This window comes from Amblyomma americanum, chromosome 2 (assembly GCF_052857255.1).
Source record: "Amblyomma americanum isolate KBUSLIRL-KWMA chromosome 2, ASM5285725v1, whole genome shotgun sequence".
NCBI classification, from domain to species: Eukaryota; Metazoa; Arthropoda; class Arachnida; order Ixodida; family Ixodidae; genus Amblyomma; species Amblyomma americanum.
Genome location: NC_135498.1, coordinates 54,532,541 through 54,547,840, shown reverse-complemented (window position 1 = coordinate 54,547,840; position 15,300 = coordinate 54,532,541).

Genomic DNA, 15,300 nt, shown 5'->3' with positions numbered 1-15,300 from the left:
TGCGGAGCGAAATTGCGGCACTGTGGCTCTCCAAATGATGTCCTTTTTTTTTTTGCACCCCCCTTCGCCTGCTCCACAGCCCTCAGCTCAACGCAGGAAGCGCTTCTGTTCCACGCATACAAACGCGGCAGCCAAACATTATAAATGCATCCTGGCTATCAGTCGAATCCATAGCCACAGCCAGAAGCGGAATGGCATATAAAGGGAATAAAAAAAAACAAAAATTAACATGACTCCACTGACAAATTTCATTTCCTTGGTGTCTTCCGATGCGGGTGCCCTCAACCGGAATGAGCGCTGTTTTTTTTTTTTGTTTGGTCGTTTCTGGAACAGAATTTGTATTTTCGGAACATTTTACATAGCAGTCTTCCTAAATTATGCGAACGGCAGCTTTCAATTGGACAAATTGCAGCCTTGGTGAGCGCTCTCTCCATAAACTAAACAAGCATGTAGGGGGACACCGGAACTCATTCTGGTATATGTGGCAAGTATGAATACCTACAGGTGTCTTTGTTATCATTTAGGCGACTTTCTTGAGTGGTCTGTTAGGTATGAACTCCACATAATCCATGAGAGAAAAAGCGAAAAAGAGGTCTTGGCCGTCTCTACATGCGCTTATGGTAATATGGTGCGTCCCACCTGAAAGTAACATAGGTTGTAAAATAGACGGAGCCTCATGTACTAGTGAAACAATCCGAGTTGTTGTGAAAGTTCCTTTACTCGGTTTAATTCATTGTTGGAATTAATCAAATAACTAAATGTAACAAAGGTTTATGGGGGTTTAGTCTCCCAGAACGGATCAGGCTATGAGGGACGCAGTAGTGAAGGCCTCCGGAAATTTCGACCACCTGGGGTTCTTTAACGTGCACTGACATCGCACAGTACAAAGGCCCCTAAAATTTTGCCTCCACTGAAATTTGACTGTCGTGGCCGGGATCGAACCCGCGTCTTTCGGATCACCAGCCGAGCGCTATAACCACTGAGCTACCGTGGGAGCTAAATGTAACAAAGTAAAAGTAAGCTAACAGAAAATATCATTGAACAATAAACTTCAGGAACAAAGTTCCAATTGGAAAGCTGCATACCACCTTCATAAACAGGCGCCAGTAGGGCTTGTGGACAAATATCTTTTACTAGTATGAAGTTATTTTTTTACCAGCTTCAAAAAAAAACATTTGAAATAGAAACATTCCACATGCTGGGTCGCTATTTCAGCGCTCCGAGAAACTCTCTGAAGGGCCTAAATTATTTCAAATTGAAACCTTTATCGCTGACGACCTTTGCACTTTCCAAGGCCTCATGATATGCCTCAGCTACTCCTGACCTGCCACGGACCGCATGCTCTGGTATTGCGTCACTGTCAGCTGCTCAGAACTAGAGGTGGAAATGACGGTGGCGTCAGGCTTCTATTTCATGTCATAAATCATATCATTCCTATTAGTGACATACTCAGCAGATGACATCAAACGTGAACTAGAAGGATGCAAAGAAAGCTAAGGAACTGAAGAATTGTTGCTCCTCGAAACGTTTTTAGAGGAATTAAGGCAACTGCAATAGCCGCAATGATCACAGCTTAGTGCTTTAAAATTAGCCGGCGCTCGTTTTCCACGTGCCGTCAGCAGTTTGTGGCCCATATCTCGCGGTTACCGCAATCTCCAGACACCGTCGGGGACCGCGGTTTTAAGACTGTCTCTGTTCGCTTTAGCGCTGTTGCAGGCCTGAAAGTGTGATGCTGTAACTTGGTAGGTTTGCCATCTTTAGATGCTTCTTTTAAAGCCGGGTGAAAGAGCTGCATATTAGTTACCTGCTTGCAAACACTCTACAGCTGGAATTTTTTTTAGTTATGTGCAGCTTTCTAACTGACTGTTTTATTCTGAAGCCAATTGAAAAGTTAGCTAATGATTCTCAACAAAACCGTTAGCGACGCAGAATATAAAGAAGCACTGGGTAAAAACTAAGCAAAGCACCTCCTAAAAGCTCCTCCCAAATGCTCTCATTTGGTCACACCCTAGTAGGACGGGAGTCTTATGCTTTAAGGTTTATATGGTTTAACGTCCCAAAGCAGCTCAGGCTATGAGGAACGCCGTAGTGAAGGGCTCCGGAAATTTCGACCACCTGGGGTTATTTAACGTGCACTGACATCGCACAGTACACGGGCCTCTAGAATTTTGCCTGCATCGATATTCGACCGCCACGTCCGGGATCGAACCCGCGTCGTTCGGGTCTGCAGGCGAGCGCCATAACCACTGAGCCACCGCGGCGGCCAGGACGGCCGTCTTCAAAGCCTTGGACATTTTTAGCTGGCAAGTGTTTACTCCGTCTGAAAGAAAAGACTGTTTGTGCGCGTCACTATACCTTCTACGTGTTTTCATTTTTCAAATTAATCTGAAGCAGTGGTTGAGGGCAAATCGTCATCACGACCTTATCATTCGTGTGCGCCCCCTACATACCTTCAAGACTGCACAGGCACGACGCGGATGAGGAGGGCACTGAAAGCTGACCTGTTACGCGCTTTAAGTTTGAGCTCCTCTGGGATGCCACTCCGGGGACGTGTACCTTCAATTTCCAATAACCCGCATGCCCCAACGCGTGCAAATTTTTCTTGGAAGGGAACGCGGCAACTCTCAAGAGAAGTTCGTGAAAGACATGTCTGAATGGTAAGTACCAGCTGCATCCATAAACAAAAACCTCAAGCTTAAGGAATCAGCTTCGTTTGTCTCATTATAGAGTGGAAATATGAACGTATGAAGCAATGTTTTTTCATAGCTCATTACTATCGCATGACATTGTCGAAGTGATGTTAAATGCTTGTTCTTCAGAAAGAATGAACATGCTGTATTTCTCTTAGGACTCATGAGAGATGGTGTCTGAGTTGACATTCTCCGTACGTCGGATTCACACGGGTTTGAACTTTTTTAAGCACTTGGGCGCTTTTGTGCTCAGAAACAAATTTTTCAATGTAAATCAAACCGCGTAGGAATTTTCATCAACTACAATAGCAGTTATACTTCGTCATCTTGATCTACCACGTATATAGAAGAAACTTTCCACGTCGCAAGAGAAGTTCACTGGGCGGTTTGAACTCCGCAGTTCTATTTGGAGCACGTTATTTATTTGGAGCACGTTACGTTTAGAAATGGCCTCCTTAGGCATCTCGATTAGATTCGCAAATGGACTTGCTTCGCACGTGTCCTAGATTAAACGGACCCTCTGGCTCACTTCGGGGAGTCAGGCCGGCGGCCTGGGTCTCATAATAGACGAAGGGCAGACGGGACCTTGCATTGCAAAGCTACCGTTTCCCTGATTGGTTGTTCACCGGTAGCCAGTTCTCGCAGGCTTTCGGGGAATCCGTCGTCTTAATGACGCTGGCAGTAGTGGCCTCTTTCCGGCCCTCGTGTGAAGCTGTGCAGCTGAAATAGGCGTAGAAAACACTTTCGCCAGCGTTGCCCAAGAGGTTATGGCGCTGTAGTTCGTACAAAATACCGCTCTCGAGCACCACGTCCCGTGCTGTATAATACGAAACGTATGCTTTTAATGGCGCCTTGATTTTACGGTACCGCCGCCTATAAGAACGCGTCATGGCTATGGCGTTTTGGAACTTCACCATGTTCGTGATTCTTATTCCAGGCTATCGGCAATATTTAACCGCAGTTTTATTTTTCAGTAAGATTATGAGAAAAAATGGCCAGGCATGTAAGGGCTCAGACCCAATATATCTGTGACGACTTCCTGAAAGCAGAAAGAAACAGTAAGCACGCGCTCCAAAAGCAAACAAATATATAAAGCGAAGAAAGTACTACCATCTAAATAGTCGCTGGTAAACAGGCAACAAGGAGAAACATTCATTCGCTGCGAAATAATTTCTCGCTCACTTGTTCTTCCTGCGCACAGTCATGTTCCAGTTGTTTTCAGATTCTACAACAGCAAGACACATCGTGTCCAGTAGCTGTGTGCACCACCCGCAGAATTAGTGAAAGGCAACTCTGCCGAAGAAATTTATTCTCCCTGCTTCAAAGGCATACTGCTTGGGATTTACTGACGCACTGCGCAATACACGCAATCCCAATTAGATGCATATATCTTTTCTAGGATGCTTGCAAAGACGCCGATGAAATCAGTGTTTTTCGCCTCTATAGCCTTCCAACAACTTTTGGTTGTAACCACCTTGACTGTGTGTGTACAGCAAAAGAAATTACCTTGTTGGCTAATGATTCGCGAAAAAAAAATTACTTCTCCGCGGTTTTCAATAATGAGCTTACTGAAAAGCATACCGGCATGAAGGAATATACCTGCTAAACACTAACACTAATAAGCCTATTTGGGAGTAAAAAGAGTAAGCTGACATCTAGCGCACTCAATTTTAGGGGCGGGGCATGCTACGCAAGCTCCGGAGTAGGCTTCGATCATTAAATATATGTAATGCTTACTCTTGACAACGGAGGCATATTCCCCACTGTAAAGCACAGTAAGTTGATGCAGTTAGCAATAGGAGGAGGCTTTTAAGCATGACGCCGGAGGTCCTGAGGTTAGCAAATAGACGAGACTGAAACCTCGGTTAAAATTTTCTCAACTGCTGGAAATTCGCATGTTTTGAAGAGGGAATCTGTTTCCGTTGCCAACCGATATTGTTCCGCATTTTTTGTGCTGGACGTGTACCTCAGCGCTGGGACAGCATACCCTGCCCCTTAAATGGAGTGCGTTAAGGGACAGCTTACTTCATATAGACTCCTTTTGTGTCTTGAGTGTAGATCCGCTTAAACAAAATTCTCAGCTGACTGGGTAGAGAGGCAACGCAGGGCTAAATTCTTTTCAGCGAATCCGCAGCCTAAAGGTTCTTTTCTACGACTGTGCATATGTGTGATTCATTCTCCCTATACACAGGTCACCCTGGCTTAGTACGCATGGCATCGTGGAGGTCGCCAAGAAGACGACCGTGGTCATATTTATTAAAAAGCTTATCGAAGTAAAGCCGAGGAAGCGACAGCGGCAGCGTCCGGCCGAAGCGCAGATCCGAGAGTGTTGTTGCCTCAGAAGCAATGGCACATACCCACGGTGGGTATTGGCCCAGGGTGTTCTGAGAGTCACGGGCGCTTAGTCTCACGCTACCAGCTTTATCCTCTTCGTCGACGGGGCTGGTGACATTACCAGCTCCGCTATAGAGTCATCTCCCTCCTCCCCCTCTAGCGCTATGCGCGATCAAAAGAAAACACTAAATGTGAAGCATGCACACCGAAATGAAAACGAAATGTAGAAAACGCTAAACATGTATAGTTCCCAGGAGTACTAGCGCTACTAATTTACATTTGGCCTAACAACGCAAAACGACCTTCAATTTTTTTTTTAGATTGTACATTCATCACTGAAACTATTCCTTCTTCTTCGTTTCCGTACCATAGCTTTCAACACATTCTTTTTTTTACTGAGGGCAGTCAGCCTCTCTGCCATCCTCCAGTTTTTTTTGTTATTATAGTTGGCTTTACCACTAAATTTTCTGCTTTCACAAGTTTCAAGCCCTGATTCCCTCATATTTCCTTGGCTTAAAGGTGTACTGAAGAACTCTATCTACACGTTCCGGGCATTCTTAGAAACTTCGGATTATTGTCCTGTGCAGCCGATTGCCCTAAATAAATCAGATTAAACGTCCCGGCTCCCGCCTTTTTTTTAATCTCAACGCGTCAGCCAGTCCCGTGGCGGATTGCCGCTCTGTTATCGGCGGAGTGATACGTAAATCAAAGAGGCCACGTGTATTTTTATTTCCGTGCGCGTAATTTGCGGCTATATTGCTTGTGACTGAAATTGTTTATTCTCGGAATTCTAAAAATCAAAATAAAAGCGAAAGCGAAGCCGCCACTGGGCTGGTTGAAAGGCACTCCACGCGTTGGTTGTCTGCGCCTACCTACCGCGTTGAGTTTAAAAAAAAAAGGCGGTAGCCGGGACGTTTAATCTGATTTAATTAGGGCAATCGCCCGCCCAAGACAATAATTCGAGGTTTCTAAGAATGCCCGGAACGTTTAGATCGAATTCCCGCGGTAAAAAGACGCGTTCAGATTCCTCTTTAGTGCACCTTTAAGAACGCTATAACCCCCTCAGGTTCCGGCTCCCTCCAATTTTATTTTTTCACTTTTCCTTTCTTCTTGGAGGGTCTCCGACAAGGTAAACAAGAGATAGTAATGTCTGCCTGAAGAAGAACAAAAGACGTGCAATGAGACATGAAGTTTGCCCAGAGGCGCTGAACGGCCTACGTCAGGTTTCTCCAACTCATTTTACCATGAAGGCCACGTTATAAAGCTTTCGTCTCACGTAAGCCAATAGCTGGAGAAGGGAGAGGAGAAAGACTAGTGCAAATAAAAATTAATAAAGCTAAGCTTAGTGGCTTAGCGTATTGATCTGCGACAGCTGATTGGCAAGAGAGGCTGAGTGCTCTGGAATGGCAGAAGACCCCGGTGCGGCCGCCTCACGGTGGTCCGCAGCTAGGCCGGGAACGCAGGCGGCGGCTCTGCTCATACCCCCACGCCACCTTCAGAGTATGGCGCTCACATCAACGACGCGACCCACTCCGCAAAGTCGTGAACTTCCGGAGCGTCTCACGGCTGCCCAAGCGGCTCCTGTTACGGGCCCAGTCGACCCATTCCAATCTCCGGTGCGACCAACTTCCCCCTCACTCGGGCCCTCAAAGGCTCGGGCCAGAACCTCAACGAAAATAGCTGCGGCACCTTTTCGCAGGTGGCACCTTACCACTGTCCGGAGCGCAGCGATGGCCCACTGGCTTGCGCATCCCCCTCGCACGCGGCAGATGCGGGGTTCGACCCCTTGTGCCGCCAGGTACCCACCGGTGATTCAATGGGTACAAGCTTTCCCGTGCCTGGTGCTCGGATTCTTTAGCGTGAAATGCTTGGGAAATGGGTCTTTGGCCGCACCTGGTACAATGAAAACTACCTTGTGCCATGGCGCTCTTTGGCCAAAGCTGCCCTTGCACCATAAAAATTCATCACGATCATCATCATCATGTCCTGCCACGCCCAACCGGGCAGTTGCTTGCTGGACGCCAAGACGGGCCCTCAAGATGGCTCTGCCGAACCGACCTGCGATGCGCTCGGCACAACCACAAAGGTGCTGCTTTACCAACATGCCATTCAAAAGAATGCAGAAAGGCACACAAGCTTTCCGTGGAACTCACGTTAAATATTGAGCCCATTTCGATGGATAAGCGGCAGAACAGGTTCTAGTAAAATAACGTGATAATTTGTCGAATACCTTTATTTGCATTCTTATGAGTACGTGATGCAAAGAAAAAAAAAACACCGGCTGCGCACTCCGGCCGCGATGTCGGCTCTGGTGTTACGATCGGTTGAAGCCCTGAAGCCAAGCCACCATATCCGACCCACAGACAGCCCAGTTGATCCTGAAAAACGTAAATATAACAGCTCTCGATGTAGGATCCAATATGAACAAGAAGTTTTGGCGAGGAAGGCCACTCGTCCACCAAAACCTTTTTCTATTCAAATTTCTTGTCCCTTATCAAGAAATTCTAACTACTGAAGTAGGCTGTAACGACCAGGCTATGAGAAACTCTTTACGGCCATATGTTATCAGAAGGGAAATGATGACGATGATGATTGGTTTTTATGGGGCAGGGGCATCTTTGGCCAAAGAGCGCATGGTACAAAGCACTTTTCGTCTACTCAAGGTGGGGTCAGAGACCCATTTCTCAAGCGTTTCACCCTAATTAAGCCGAGCACCAGACCTGGGAAAAGCTTGTGCCCATTGTACCACCGGCACCGGTGGTACCCGGTGGCACTGGGGATCGATCCCCGCACCTCCCGCATACAAGGCGGATGCTCAGACGACTAGACCACCGCTGCGGTACACATCAGAAGGAAAATGAGGAATCAGTGAGGTTCTTTCGCAAAAAAGAATGAAATCGTTACGACCAGCGGGCCGTTTGAGAGAACGGCGGCCCGCATACTGCCTAGAGGTCGCGTGTTTGAGACCCCTGGTCAACATGCACCAAGAGACAGGCGTGACAATGTTAAAAAGCTTAGCATCACTGAGAAGGAGTGCATGGAAGACAAATGCAAGAGCTAGGTACGTTTCCCCTGCCTGTGTCGTAATGCATGTGCGTGCCTTTTATTGTGGAAAGTTTGTCAGGATCAGTGGCATCTATCAGGACTAAACTTGCTCCTTCTAAAAGCGCCTTTTATATTAAATGAGAGCGGATTGCTACAGCCTTGTAAACGCTGAGCAGTGTTGCCCAGCGTGCAAATTGGTAATGTGGAAGGCCACGTAAAATCAAAATCGCATCCTTGATTTAAAATTCATTTGCATTTCCTGTTCTTCTCCCCTACTTACACATTTAACACCATACTCCGAGAATTCATGGGCCTTATTATAGAAGCAAAACAAGTGAATAGTCAGTGAATCATGAATATATATATATATATATATATATATATATATATATATATATATATATATATATATATATATATATATATATATATATATATATATATATATATATATATATATATATATATATATATATATTGCTTTTCTAGGTTTCATTGAGGGCGAGAACACACACGAACATGTACTTCCATGCTCGAAGTACATGTTGACAAAACGTTTCTTCAAAAAACAAAGAAAGAAAGGAAGAAAGAGAGAAAGAGGGAGCGAAAGAAAGAAAGAAAGAAAGAAAGAAAGAAAGAAAGAAAGAAAGGAAAAGAAAAGAAAGTCCGTGGTCACTCCCGTCGGCCATCGATCACGAACCGGGCGTGCATTCCCGCCGCCGCGGGGAGCACTCTTCTTCCGCGTTGATGCAATTAGCAGCCTGCGCTGGTTCTTTGCGTGCACGCACGCGCGAGGCTAGCTCGGAGGCAAGCTTGCTGTCAACATGAGTGTGCGAAGAGCTCTATCTCGCGCCGAAGCCGGCTTATTAGCTTACCAGGAGTGGGATCTACGCTCTTTTATGGAAAGCAGATGGTAACAATTTATGTCGCATGACTCCACGGGGCATGATTTATAGTATATCTCAAAGCCCTCTGTGCGGCTCTAGATATAATTTCAGAGTGTACCTGGGAAACGGAAACATTCGGCCCGGTGCAACTGAACTTACTGAACCACCATCACCTAACTCGTATAAACCTGGAGGAAAGCGGCGGCTCAGTGAATATACAGTCCAGCAGAAAACGAGGTCACATTTTTGGATCACAGCTTCCTATCAAGAGTTAAGGTTTGCGGCACGTGGCGCTACCATGCGCCAGCGGTTCAGGAGTCTAGAGCGTCTTGGTTCACTCAAGCACTTTTTTCTGACAATTAGTCCCCTGGCCCACCATTGTTGTTGTTGTTGCAAGCACTCAATTAAGACAATATTTTTTTGCAATAATTGGCAACTGCCATGGCCACTGCCGGCTGTCAATAAAATCATCAACGAAGAAAATATGAAAAGAAAAGAATGCAGTGAAGGGCGGCTAGGATGGACTAAAACTGGGTGACAAGCACAATATCCTGATGAATAATCTGCTCGTGGCTGCCTCAAGACAGGAATAATTTGAGTCCATTGCATAATGGCTTTGTCCTGCAGTGGACTCAGTTGCTTATAGATCATAGTAGCGTTTCAAAAATATTCTGTCAGGGGGACATTGCTAATCGTATGTGTGTGCCTCGAGGTAACGCAGCGACACTTGGGCTACGAGGGAGGCCGTAACGGAGGGCTCCGCATTAATTTACGCCAGCTGGACTTCTTTACGTGCGCTGACATTGCACAGAACACGGACGTTTTTGTTCTTCGCCTCTGTCGAAATGCGGCCATTGTGACCGGGATTCAAACCTGCGACCAATAGCTGAGGCGAAGCAAAGTCCGCTAAGAGGAAGATTGCTTTCAAGGAGGCGAAAGGCATAGTAACTGTCTCACTTAGTGTACACCTCAAAGGCGCTGTACAACTTGACTGTGGTATGGGAGTACGGCGTGCTCAGCAAGCGGAGCAACAGCGGCTCCCACGCAGCAACAAATGATATCATGCAAAATTGAAAGTTTGCATTAGATTGCATGACCACCTATCATGGTTTCCCTTGTCATTCAGAAATGCTTTTAATTCATTTCGTTTCCATATAAGCGAATATCTTTACAGTTTGAATGGCTCTGAAAAGAAATTTAGGTGAGGCACTCAGACGTCGCTATTTTTGACATGTGCGAGAGACCACCCTGCGCCTAAATCCTGTTGCAAAGCTTAATCCGTTATCTGTACGACTCGTTATACCAAAAAAACACGACTTCTTTCATTGAAGAGGCATCGGCCGCAGGGCGTAGTGGCGCTAGCTAGCACTTGTCAAAATCCATAAAAACACATGACAGCTACTGTCGGGCTTCCTGCCAGAACTTATCTGCACTTCCCTCGTTGATCAGGATTCGGTCACTGCACAGATCCGCACCAAACCCCAAATCAATGAATTTATTTTCTGGTATAGTTACACTCATATTACTCAAGCTGGGTTGTCGACGCGAGACAGAGAGACAGAGAGTAAACATTTAATTGTAAAAAGAAGACCGGGGAGGATTGTGGGTGGGGTCCTCAGTCCAAGACTCCAGTGGCTTCCGCCGACGCTTTGGCGATGGCGACTAGCGCCTCCTGGTCTTCCAGCGTGCCGCTGGCCAGCGTCACTTCCCACTGCTCCAGCGCCGCGTTGTGAGTGTCTCTCGGCAACGTGCTCAGAAAAGCATGAATGCGCATTTTCCACCTCTTCTTCGCATCTCCCGTAAGTATTTGGCATTAAAATCTACGTTACTGAAACCGAGAGTGTCTTTCGCAATGTTAAGAAAGAAAGGAAAAAATGTAATCTCATTCTCAACGTTTGATTAGAAGGCTGTGTGCTCTATGCGGACCTCTTTCGGTGCCCGCGCTCCAGCCGACGGTAGCAGGCAATTTTCCGGCGGGCTCAACTCTAAATTGAAATCTGCTCAAAAACAATTACCTCAAAACGAGAACCGTGATGAACACTGGCCGCTTAAGCCGAATTCTTTCGGATGTTTTTTTTTTCTTCCATATGCCCTAGAGATTTTTATGTGAGCTTCGGAACGGATGGCAGCCGGTCCTGATTGAAAGTACGGTGGTAATATAAGTGAAGAAAGACCCCTCAGGGAGCATCTCTTTGATTAGCCAACTTTGAGCGGCATTTCGTGGCCGGCACTTTGCTGAAGGCAGAATTTCTAGTTATAAGCAGCTGCAATGTCCTTGATTACTGCGCAAACATATTAAAGGAGATGAAATAAACGCTGTCTTGATTCAGGTCCAGCGTTACGGATGCCAATATCAGGACAATACTGCCTGCGTTAATCGGCATTTGTTCGGCCTTCGGTAATTCAACATTTTTAATGACGAATAACGTCTTTTCCTTCACAGTAACTTCAACATAAGCATTCCGTCTCTAATAATTACTCTTTAGAACGAGGAAGCGTTCGTTTAAAGGTACGAAGTGTTCCAATCTTAGCCCATCTTCCCGCCTTTTACGGCATCTACGGGCGCGGGTTTAACATGAAGTGTGGCCGGCTTCAGCGAATGATGCTTTGTTTCGTGAAGGTCTTGAAATGCTCGGCGTTAGTGTTTGGTTTAGGTTTGGTTTATGGGGGTTTAACGTCCCAAAGCGACTCGGGTTGTGAGGGACGCCTTAGTGAAGGGCTCCGGAAATTTCGACCACCGCGGGTTCTTTAATGTGCACTGACATTGCACAGTACACGGGCCTCTGGAATTTCGCCTTCATCGAAATTCTACAGGCATATGTACTAAGCGATGTCTACGCTTTAAAAACAGATACTCCTATACACCTTTCCTCTAAAAGCGCATACTTCGAATGCTACACAGGCATCGCTATCGATGTGCAATGAATTATGGTATCTGTTATGTCACTACAGTTTCTTTTCATTCAGGGCTATCCATAGGGAAAGACGGCATGCACTGATAGACTTTACGCATACGTTTAGTGAAATGAACACATTTCTTTAATAAAACATTAGTCTTGCGTAGTCTCCAAAAAAATTATTTACAATCATTGGTGCTAGCGAAATACTAAAGGCCGGAATTCATGCATTTTTTCTAACAGCGTTGTTAGTGCCCGGTTCGCAGTGCCGGGCCCTCAATAGGTGCTGAGCAAGAAAACCGGATAAAGCGAGGCTGAGGGTGAAGCCAGCGTGAGGGTGAACCTTCTTGCCGTATATTCCGTCCGGCAATGCTCCTAGCACAACTGGTGTGACGGGTGTAATCGGGTTTCATGCTCAATGAGGAACCTGCGCTGCCAAAGTGGCACTGCAATTGCTCCATTCGGTGACTCAAAACTGCTTTTGTCAGCCGCTTGGGCTGCTGCACATTCTGCGCGATTAGATACCCGTGTTTGGCTGACAGCATTCATTGCCTAGGTTCTCTCGGCGTAGCCCAGATAGCTCACGCACGGCACGTGCGCCTTCGGCAGAGCGCGGAGGCTCACGCCAATAAGCGCCTGAAGGTGGCGCGAAAAAGTACTAAGAGTACTACAAAAAACTGCTTGCTCTTCTCGCTAGGCAGTGTGTTATGGCGCTGCAATCGGCACCCCAAAGTTCAGCGCAAGTTCCCCATAGGATGCTGCTCATTGCTGAAATTTCTTCCGTAAAGAGGAAAGCAAAAACAAAAAACATGGCCATTCGCCGTCTTATCGATAGATAGATAAAGAGAGAGGGGGAAAGGCAGGGATATTAACCAGAAAGGCTTTCAGTTGGCTACCCTGCGCTGGGGAAGGAAATGAGGGGATTAAAAAGGCAAGAGAGAAGGAACGGGAAACACAGTCACAATCTATCAATCAAGGCAGTCGTTCGTAAGAAACAACACAGTGCCTTGTGTAAATAGTTTGTACATATTACTTCTCCCCCTATCCTCTCTTCCTGTCCCCTCACCTCTTTCATTTCATTTCTCTATTCTGCCTGCTATCCTTTATTTCCGCTGCCCCAGCTCAGGTGCTGCAGTATCGATGGCAGATGCCGGGGCCAGCAAAAAATCTTTTCCTTCCTTTTTACTATTATTTTTAATAAAACCACTACCACCACACGGTGCCTTGTAAGCCTTGACGGCAGTCGACTGTTTTGGCCACGGACCGAGGACCTTGTCCTCTGTGAAAGGGCAAGAATCGAGGCGGTCCAGTAAGCTACGTTGTGTCTTATCGATAAACACAGAAAATAAAGGCGCATCGCATTGGTGCGTGAGTGTTGGAGGAAACAGCGTGTTGCACTTCCTCGCGTAATGTTTGCCCATGTGTCTTCCTCCACATTGGCTGCACTGGCTGTGCCAAGAGGGGATGGTCCCACTCGGATACCAGGGCACGGAAGAGTATAAAAAGAGCGCCCGCTACAAGCCGCGAATGCTCTTACGATGGATGGTGTGCGACGAGTAGTGCGGCAGCCTGGAAGTAACAATACGCAGCCATAGATAAACAAAGAAATAGGTGTTATAGTTCCCGCGAATTTGCTTGACAGAGAATTTCGTTATTATTCACCATTGGTTCGAAGAATTGAAGTAATCAACCTAAAGCCTCAGTGACTTTTGCCAAAACTGTAAATTCACAGACTCTTCCACGATTGTCTGGTCATTTTTCGAGAAACTTATCGTTCTAAATTTTGCTGTTTTCAAAATAAAGTACTTTCATTAGCGCCGTAAAAAATAAACTCGCTGCGAAATATTCGTTGAAAAACTTATTTTATTCGTGCTTGTAAATTCTTTAAGAATAAACGGTGTCCGACATAGCGTAATCCACCCTTAACGGACTGATACACTCTGCAGGTAGAATTGAAGCCCCCCCCCCCCCCCCCAAGACCTTCACGCAGTGTTTGTTAATTACCTTCAGAGGAGCAGTGGGAGGCTATTCTGCTCAGCGATGATCCTGACCGTCAGTACTGGCTGGTGGGGAGGGCCAGCGCAGCAGCAATAACCAGTGGACTACAGTACTAGGCGGCCCACCAACGTGTTCCACGAATATTCAGTAAATAAAGATGTTTTCAATCAATCAACACTACTACCAGTTCGAACTCACAAATCAGCTCATACCCTCAGCACATTTTGGAGGCACAGCTTCGTACAGCTTTGTACCTCGGTCATCTTGCATGGAACCTTTCGTTCTAAAGTTTGTTTTCATTCTGAACACAATCGCTGCTCAGTCGGACATTCCATTTTCTCAATCGCAGATGACTTCCAAAAACGGGTCATTACTTAATTTTCGCTAATATTAATAATAATAATTGGTTTTTGGTGGAAAGGAAATGGCGCAGTATCTGTCTCATATATCGTTGGACACCTGAACCGCGCCGTAAGGGAAGGGATAAAGGAGGGAGTGAAAGAAGAGAGGAACAAATAGGTGGTCATTCTAATACATCGCTAAGTGTGTCCATTCTAATTCCAAATTGAGTTCTACACGTCCGAGAGCATCCGTATTTCGGTCGCTCACTGAATACAGCCAATATGTTAGCAACCTCCCTTTTTGCTTGCGCGGCAACTCCACTGTGGTAATCACCAGTAGTAGCGAGTCTTGGCAGAACAGAAACACGCAAGATAAAGAAAAAAATAAAAGGGTCAAATTTACAGACGTGCGATGCGCTGCAATAGCAGGTGAAAGTTATACCCGTACCCTGTAAAGAGAACTCTCCGTCCCCTTGAGAGCTAGCGCACTAACCCGATTAGGGCTTCTCGGGCTTCTAATCCCCTTCCCTGTGCTTTCAGCAGGATGTCAGCATCAGTTCTATGCCCCCTTGTCAGTAACCTCTTCGTGCTCCCCCATCTACGTTGAGAAGTGTGGTCTGTAGAACCTTCTTTGTCCTTGGCGCAGATAATCTTGCGTCTTATTATTATTTTTTTTACCACTGGTATCAGGCATGCCCGGCAACTCCACCGTGGTAATCACTAGTCGTGGTGAGTCTTGGCAGAACAGAAACAGGCAAGACAAAGAAAAAAAGGAAAAGGTCAAATTTGCAGACGTGCGATGTGCTGCAATAGCAGGTGAAAGTTATACCCGTACCCTGTAATGAGAACTCTACGTCTCTTTGAAAGCTACCGCACTAACCCGATTAGGGCTTCGTCGGTGAATATTTATCTCGGGTTTCTAATCCTCTTCCCTGTGCTTTCAGCAGGATGTCAGCATCAGTTCTATGCCCCCTTGTCAGTAACCTCTTCGTGCTCCTCCCATCTGCGTAGAGGAGTGTGGTCTGCAGAACCTTCTTTGTCCTTGGCGCAGATAACCTTGCGTCTTATTATTATTTTTACCATTGGTATCAGGGGATGCTCACTCCAG